The sequence below is a fragment of the Coffea eugenioides genome, unplaced genomic scaffold (assembly GCF_003713205.1).
Source record: "Coffea eugenioides isolate CCC68of unplaced genomic scaffold, Ceug_1.0 ScVebR1_2873;HRSCAF=3985, whole genome shotgun sequence".
NCBI lineage: Eukaryota > Viridiplantae > Streptophyta > Magnoliopsida > Gentianales > Rubiaceae > Coffea > Coffea eugenioides.
The window spans coordinates 1-8,088 of NW_020863400.1; the positions used below are offsets into that span (position 1 = coordinate 1).

Sequence of the window (8,088 nt, forward strand, 5' to 3'; positions counted from 1 at the left end):
TAATCGATCTAAATCATCATCAACATTCTCTTTCTTCTTCTTCTTCTTGTTCGTTTCTTCAATCTCTTCGTGTGCTAATTATGCGTGGCCGCTTAGAAATGATGCCAGTATGGATAACTCATCTTCAAAACTTGGTAAGAATAGATTTGTACACGAGTGGGTTAAGGCCTGAGGAGGATCCGCTTGAATTCCTCCACCATTTGCCCAATTTGGGTGAAATTACTTTCTGTGGATCTTACCAGGGAGAAAGGTTGTGTTTCAAGGCTGGAGGGTTCCTAAAGATGAAAGGGTTGTGGCTAAGGAGAATGGAAGGATTGAGAAAGATGACAATCGAGGAGGGTGCATGCCCTCATCTCCAAAGACTAATTCTGAAACAGCTTCCATTACTAGAGGACTTACCTTCCGGAATTCAGCACCTGAGCCATCTTCAAGAGCTGGGTTTGTATGAGATGAGTTCTCGAATGATGGAAAAGGTGGGGAATCAAAAGGAAGACAGTGAAGATTACCGAAGAATAGCACACATTCCTGAAATTGTCATTGGTTTCTATGCCGATGATGGGGAATGGAGAATCCGCCGGCTATGGGGGAAGGAGAAGAAAACAATTCTTGCCTAGCACTAGTAGCATCCCGTGGCTTTCCTTTCTCTTTGTTTGCTTTCCCTCCCTGTTGTTGACGACACTGCTTTCCATGTTCTTCTGTTTTTCTGAGAAGTTTCTGATGTTTTCTATCTTCTCCACTACGTGTAGTATGTTGCATTGCATCATCATCTTGTCCATATGCTGCATTTTGTTAATGTATTTTTTTAACTGTTTTTCTTTAATTTTAACTTCAGCAAATGCAGCATTCTTACCTACCTCCCCAAATAAGCGCTTGTGAGATCATGAGCTCAATGATGACTAAGTACAGGAATCAATCTGCCCACAAGTCTACATAAAGATTGCAATGCATAACAAAAGGGTCTGATCCCAATTTTGATTTGCCAATTTTTTAGGAGCATAAAAATGGGATTTAAGAAGCTCCTAAACAAATAAAGGGTGATTTACAGCTGATGCAGCTCACCAAAGAGTTGAAGGCCAAAATGCAAAATCCATCCATCATACTACATGAATAACTTGCCACAAAATCATGGTGTTTATTCCTCAATCCAAAAATATACAGGGAAATAACATTGAAAATCTAAATACTCTATATGATGATCTAATAGCTAAATATCCTTCTATTTCTGTCCTAAAATATGATAGCAACAAAAATTAAATGGCATTCTCGTCATTTTGCCCTCAACGAAAGCTATCCTCTTTCGGAAGTTCTAATAACTAGTTCTTTTTGTGAGCAACATAACTGATTCACCACCAATGGGTATTTTTTCATGGTTTAAGGGAACCAAAAACGATACCAACTCCAAACCCGTGACCCAAAAACCTGAACCCGTTAAAACCCAATCCGCTTCTGAAGTTCCCGCCATGAACGGAGCAGTGGAGGTCCGGCGGCCCGGCCCACCACCAGCTGATATCACCGTTTTCGAATTCGGTGCCGCTGCCGCTTCTGCTGATAAGGTCACCCTCGCGGCTTCTGCCCTGTTTCCGACGAGCTCGAACCTTGCCGCTGGGAGATTCTGCCGGCTCAAGGCTCCGACGCCCCTCAATTTCGCGTAGTCTTTTGACAGAAAAATAATTGGCAAAAAAAAAAGGAGAATTTTCAGCTTAGCTTTTGAGGAAATGGTGAGGAGGGGTAAAATCCCAATCCTAAGTAGAGTTTCTTCAGTTCATATGGGTTTTATCTATACTAGAAAAACAAAAGAGCTTGTATCTTTTTTTCTCTTTCATTTTTGAAGTTTGTATGTAATTTACCTCTGTTTGACACTTTGATTCGGATATGACAAGACTTTTACTGCACTTATTTTTTCCTCTTTGTTTTTGGTTGGGTCTAGATATGGGTGGTATTGGATTGAAAACATGGGAAGGAAGAGGAAAAAGGTAATTTTGTTGTAGCAAAATGGGCTTAGAGGTGGCAAAATCGACCGGATGAATAGGATTTGTTTGGGTTGAGATGGGATTGAGTAATATGGATTTCAATCCAACTTTATTTATATATGTTTTGAGATTAATTTGGGCGGGATACCTTTGGAACGGGTACGGATTGATTCCGTCCAATATTCAAATTTATTTTTTGTATTCTTTTTTATTTTTTATATAAATTTAATATTTTTGATTTATTAAATTTCTTTTAGCCTTGTTGTGAATTTATATTTTCGTGAATTCTTTTTTCCCTCAAATTTTCTTTTATTTATTTTCTATGTATATATATTTTTTAATCTTTGATTTCCTATGTTGCTAAATTTTAGTTGAGAAAAAAATAAGTCCTATAAAAACTTAAAGGACTTGTCTTTACGAGTATAAAGAAATGGCGTTTAGAACTATAAGCCATTATAAAACTATCAAAACTAGACAAAATATTTGCTAATAAGAGTATAAATTAATGACTTTCATATTACTCCCAATATTCATTTTGATCAGTATTTTACTAGAAAAAGAGTTCAAAACCAATGAGTTCCCGTTCTTTCGATATTTTTCAAAGAGTACTCTAGATTGAGATTGGCGACAGAATTTTTATGAAAAAAGAAAAAATTAAAAAAAATTGATTTCTAAGGGACAAAAGAGCTTAGGAAACTAGATGGGGGTTTTTTAAGCATAATTACAAGGAAAAAATGAAGGACCTAGTTGGAAGAATAAAAGTAATTTACTAGTGTCACTAAAAGACATACAACAATTGATTGAGTAAATTTCTGGTAAAATACTTGGGCCCCAATGGATACCCAAGAATTTCTTAAAAATTTCCATCAATTAATGGGAATAAATGGAATTAAGTCCCATTTCAAACTCAACGTTAAAATTATTGTCACCTTTAGATAGATTGGTTATTGCGTTGTTGGATCATAGATGCAGATTTTCTTCTGTTTCCTACGACTTGCTGTAGAATTATTATGGAAAATTAAATTAGTGAAAAGGGTGCCCTTGAAGCCCTAATCAATAAAGGGTTCAGTACAAAATGTACCAGTATGTGTACATGAAAATACATTTCACACATGAAGGCCTTCAATATATAGCCGAACATTGTGCTTTCTTTATCAAATAAGGTTCCAAGCATGCCCATTTCTTGAAAATTTCCCTGTTATTAACTGGACTTGACAGAGTGGAGAAGGTGTAGATTTGTTGGAATTCTTTTATCTTGTTTTACAATTTTCAAGGAAGGATGAGATGGGCTTTTATAGACTGTCTGTTGTCTAGTGATGTGCTTTGTGTTTGTGTCTGTTATACGCATATAACGTTGTCTGCAGCGACTGGCTAAGGTTTTGGCGCTTGGATTGGGAGGTCAGATTTGAAATTGAAATGTTTTTACCATTGGAGGGTTGGGCTAGAGGTTTCTTTCTGTAACCCTTTCGAAATAGCTTTGGGCTTAGCCGGAAGCTTTCTCCATGGCCCAGATTCCGGTGGAGCGGTTGGGGCAGGAATAGTGTGAAGTAGTCTGGGGCAATGAACAAGGTCATGATGTCCCAACCTTCCATAGTGTAGGCAGAAAGAGAAGTTCTCCACCTGGATGGGTTGCAAGTAGCCGTCTAGCAGGATGGAATGGGGCAAAGTTGAGTGTAAATCAACTTCTATGCAGAGGCGGGCAAAACGACCCCTTTCTGTGTTGGTTGTCTTGGCATTAATCTTTAACAGATTCCGGATCCAGATTGGTGTGATTGTTGGTTCGGCCTCCAGAACGTTGAAGTATGGACTCCCTCTCTCATTGTCTCTTCGTTGATGACATTATCGTCTATTCCAAAACTGATCTAACTTCTCTTAAAACCATCAAATTTGTGTTGGATTCATTCTGTAATGGTCTCTGGTTTGAAGATTAATCTTTCTAAGTGAAAAATTCTCTTCTCCAACAACACTGATCCTTCTGTTAGAGCAAATTTTTCCAACCCTTTAGGTATCATGTCCCACCTCAGATTTGGGCAAGTATCCCCCTCAACATCCAAAAAGCCCCAACCAAAACCTTCCAATTTTTGTTGGAAAAAGTCCTACATAAACTTGAAGGATGGAAGGCTAATCTTCTATCATTGGCTGGCACACATTCCATCATCCAACAGAGTATTGCTTCCATTCCCAACTACTTTTTCCAAGCTGCACATGTCCCTAAAAAGATTTGTGATGCCATTGATAGGGAACGAAGAGCTTTTCAAACCCCTCTAAAAGAAAAATCCACCTGATCAATTGGGACGTTGTCACCCTCAATAAGAACCAAGGTGGCCTTGGCATCAAACAAATTGCTTTACTCAACAAGGCAGGCTTAGCAAAACTGGGATGACACATCCTAAAAGACTCCCCCAAGCCTTGGGTAAAACTTCTCTCAAACTTATATGTAAATAGACCTCAATCTTTATTGGCCAATAAATTGGTTTTTACCATCTCGTATGGCTCTATAAATCTGAAGGTGACTTCACTTGGCAATGACATTCTACAACAAGGCATGGCTGGAATGTAGGGGATGGAAAATCCCTGAGGGTGTGGACTACTAAGTGGTTTTCTTTAGAAACCCTTAGGAGTCAAATTCAGGGTCCTCTACTTCCACATGAAGACCAATTACTAGTGGCTGATCTCTTCTCCGATCATGGAAGAGATGGAGTTTTAATAAGCTCTCCTTCTCTTTTCCCAAAGAGATCACCAATAGTATTCTTTCCACTCCTAGAGCCCATCGTGCTACGCTACATGATTGCCTAGAGTGGATCCCCTCTTCAAATGGCAAATTTCAGTAAAATTCTGCCTATTAGTTGGCCACCAAGAACATTATTCCACTCACCCAAATCCTGACCTTTCCTTCAGTTGGATTTGGAAACAAAAATTTCCAAATAAAGTCAAACGCTTCACCTGGCTAGCTGCCCACGGCAAACTAGCAACCAAACATGTCCTCCATCATAGACACATTATTCAAGACGACTCTTGCCCTCTCTGTTCCCTCCAATCTGAAGAATTGGACCATTTCTTCCGGACTTGCCCTCTAGCCCAAACTTTTTGGATAAAGCTGAAACCACCCTGGAATCTTCAACACCAGGATCTAGAATTCAAAGTATGGCACAAAAGTTGCTGCACATCCTCCATACCCTCACCTTATCACTGCATTTCTCGGGGAATCATTCTTTCTTTTGCCTGCTGGACCATTTGGACATTTCGAAATAAAACAATCTTCGAACCCCATAAGGAAGTGTATGTGTTCGTGTTCCTGTTTTGTGTATGTAACTATGTCTATGTCAATAAGGATGAGCTTATATGAATTGTTGTACCATGTAGAGCATATATCAAGTCATGTTGAGATCATGAGCTCAACACTTTCAGCTAATAAGTAGAGGAATCAATTTGCCTGCCTATATATTAATTGCAATGCACATAGCATAGTGCCAAATTTGAGAATGACAATCCTCATTTCACTCTTCAATTTTAGATAACAAAAGGTATGATCCCAATTTTGATTTATTTCTAAAAGTTTCTGTAGATTTGCCAATTTTCTAGGAGCACAAAATGGGATTAAGAAGCTCATCAAGTTCTTGCTGTGTGTCTAAGATAAAAACTAAACAAATAAATCCGTCATACATGAATAACTAGCCACAGAATCACAGCGTTTATCCCTCAATCGAAAAATATGTAGCTTCCTAAAATTGCATCAGATTTTCCTTGGTTTCTTATATCATTTTATTGAAAATCTAAATATTGTGATGATCTTAGAGTTAAATATCATTTTATTTCTGTCCCAAAGTATAATACGTAGTCACAAAATTAAATGGCATTCTCGTCATTTTGTCCTCGTCAAAAGCTATCCTCTTTCTTGATTACTTCCTCAAAACCCGAAAGAGTTTGCTGTTGGAGAAAGCTTTAGATACAAACATATATTGGTTTGGATTATGCAGACCCTAGTTAAAAACTTCTTATCTGTTCTTTTATCAGGCAAGTTAGGTAAGCTGAATATTGTTATGATTTTGGTGGTGTGAATTTATAGAAATTCCAAATAGATTTTCAGCTTGCTCTCTCTAGAAAAGACTATAAAATTCCAAATAGATTGTTGAGTTTTCCTTATATACACAAAAGATTTTATCAAGATCTGCAAGTTAGTACAAATCTTTAAGTGGCACGGAAGAAACTATAGCTGAAATTGGGCATGCTCTTAGTGAAAACACTGTGTACAAACATATATACGTACTAGTAATAGTTCAAGTACTTTGCATGATTATATTAACCCAAATATAATATCTCTTATATATAAATTTTTTTGTGAAATTTGATTGTGTACTTGATAATATGATATTTTATAATTTTAATTTCTTTAACCAGCTATTGTTACAAACGTATCTAAATAAGAACTCCTTGATCTATTGATTTTTGAATTTATTTTCAAAATTTTAAATTTATTTTGAGCTTTTTGTATATTATGGATTTAGCTTTAATAAACAATTCTGAATACGGTTGTGTTTCACCAAAGTTGTTGTATACTCATAATATTTTTACCATTAAATCATAATATTATTTTTTCAATGTCATACGTACAAAAGATTAGGAATAGCAATGATTCCCTACCCCCCCCCAATCCCCCCGGTTCCCTAAGAATACCTTACTCCTGCCCTGCCCCTTATACCCTGCTTCCTCCGCTCCATCCCTACCTCGTCTTGCTTTCCCTGCAGGTGCCTGCGAGGGAAATAAGTTTATATATAATTAGTAAAAAAAATGTAACTAGTATTTGGCATAAATGTATAATTAGTAATTTAGTGAAATGTATTAGTACAACTAATCAATAGTTTATATTAGTATAAATATATAATTATTAGTATAACTAAGAATAATAATTATATTTCATATGCATAATTTGATATTTACAACTAATAATATTATATATATATATGTGTGTGTGTGTGTATATACGTTTTAAGGCAGGGAACGGGTCAGGGGATGGAGGATGAAAATTACCCCTTGTCCCATGAGTTTCCTAGTACCCGCCCCAATTGTCATCCCTACAAAAGATATTGTTAAACAGAAATAGATGTATACATGTCAAGTGTGAGTTTAGAAAATAGAATTCATAATTATTAGGGTAAATACCTTATTACTCCCTGTGATTTTACAAAATGCCAGATGATCCCCCTAAGTGGGGTGGAAGGTGGTACGGTGACAGGGTGTCGAACCTGTGCAATAATAAATACCTGCTCAAATAAAATACAAATTCTGTATATAGCGGTAAGCAGGGTCGAATCCACAGGGATTGGGGATAATTTAATTTCTTCTCAAGTTCCAGATATGGGGGGTTTTTGAAAATGAGAGTAACTAAATAAATTAACTGCAGAAAATAATTGATTAAGAGGAATAATTAAAGGAAAACTCTAGCCAAGGGTACGCTTCAGAAATGGTTCATGCACTGATCATTGATGCAGAAATAATTCCAACATTTAGTAATAGATTAGTTATAGTTGTCATGCACGCGATAAACAACCAACCCTTCCTTAACTTCTCGATAGCTAAGGTACGACCGTTAGCTATTTCTCTAACCCAAAAATAACCCTAGGTACGACCGTAAGATTTAATTCCTAGATTGCATTAATAATTAGAAAGGCCCAATCCTAATCAACAAACACGCTACGAGGGTTTGTTTAAACTAGATCATATGCTCCCCTGACATAAACCCAATTACGCCAGTTGCTACTGAGGTAGAGATAACGAACAATTACGGATTCAATTACCCCTATTTAGCAAAATAGCCTATATGAATAATTAATTATTGCGCACTAATCAATCATACATAAGGACTATAACAATTAAAAACAGGAAACACATAAATACCAATAAATGAGGAAGCGATTAAAATAATTTCGATCTCACAGTAATTGTTGAACCAAGTCTTCAGTTGTCCCCTTGACTAGAATTAAGAGGTTAGTCCTCCATTAATGGAGAACAACCATGCGAAAGAGCTAAGAAAAGAAAAAAACTAAAAAACTATCCTAAAAGTCTCAACTAAAACTATTGATAAAGGCCCTCGATAAGAGCTCCCCCTGAAAGACCCAAG

General features: G+C 36.8%; 1 pseudogene; it reads left to right on the forward strand.

Annotated features, from left to right (window-relative positions):
• Positions 1-1,209: 1,209 nt before the first annotated feature.
• LOC113757261 lies at positions 1,210-1,788 on the forward strand (annotated as a pseudogene).
• The last annotated feature ends 6,300 nt before the right edge of the window (positions 1,789-8,088 follow it).